This window comes from Carlito syrichta, unplaced genomic scaffold (genome assembly GCF_000164805.1).
Source record: "Carlito syrichta isolate Samal-C Ts95f unplaced genomic scaffold, Tarsius_syrichta-2.0.1 Scaffold180739, whole genome shotgun sequence".
Classification (NCBI taxonomy): domain Eukaryota; kingdom Metazoa; phylum Chordata; class Mammalia; order Primates; family Tarsiidae; genus Carlito; species Carlito syrichta.
In genome coordinates this window covers 1-762 of record NW_007124835.1, presented here as the reverse complement: position 1 = coordinate 762, position 762 = coordinate 1, and the positions used below count along the sequence as shown (strand labels likewise).

General features: G+C 37.3%; 1 pseudogene across 1 annotated transcript; it reads left to right on the top strand.

Annotated features, from left to right (window-relative positions):
- Positions 1 to 6: 6 nt before the first annotated feature.
- On the top strand, positions 7 to 758 carry LOC103252917 (annotated as a pseudogene). Its single transcript, XR_503817.1, has one exon. The product of XR_503817.1 is annotated as a cTAGE family member 5 pseudogene (transcript).
- The last annotated feature ends 4 nt before the right edge of the window (positions 759 to 762 follow it).

The window sequence follows — 762 nt, the reverse complement described above, 5'->3', positions numbered from 1 at the left end:
ACATAACAGATGACGATAACCTGGAATTAGAAACATTGAAGAGTGAATCAGAAAATGGTGCTCACTTAGATAAACAGCGAAAAGGAGCTTTGAAGAAACTGATTCATGCTGCTAAGTTAAATTCTTCTTTAAAAACTCTAGAAGGAGAAAGATACCAAATTTACACTCAGTTGTCTGAAGTAGATAAAACAAAGGAAGATTTTGCGGAGCCTATTAAAAATCTCCAGACTGAACAAGCATCTTTACAGTCAGAAAACACACAGTTTGAAAGTGAGAATCAGAAGCTTCAACAGAAACTTAAAGTAATGACTGAACTGTATCAAGAAAGTGAAATGAAGCTACACAGGAAATTAACAGTAGAGGAAAATTACCTGTTAGAGAAAGAGGAGAAACTTTCCAAAGTAGATGAAAACATCAACTATGCTGCTGAAGAGCTGGAGACCTATAGAAAGCGAGTCAAAGATCTTGAAGAACAATTGGAGAGAAGCATTCATTCTTATCAAGGGCAGATTATGTCCCATGAGAAAAAAGCACAGGATAATTGGTTGGCAGCTCAAACCACTGAAAAAATTCTCAATGATTTAAGGAAAAAAAATCCTCACACCAGACAAAAATTAACTGAAGCAGAGTTTAAATCTGAACTTTTAGAAAAGGATCCTCATGCACTTGATATTCCAAATACAGCATTTGGCAGAGAGCATTCCACATATGGTCCCTCACCATCGGGCCGGCCTTCATCTGAAACGGGAGCTTTTCTCCCTC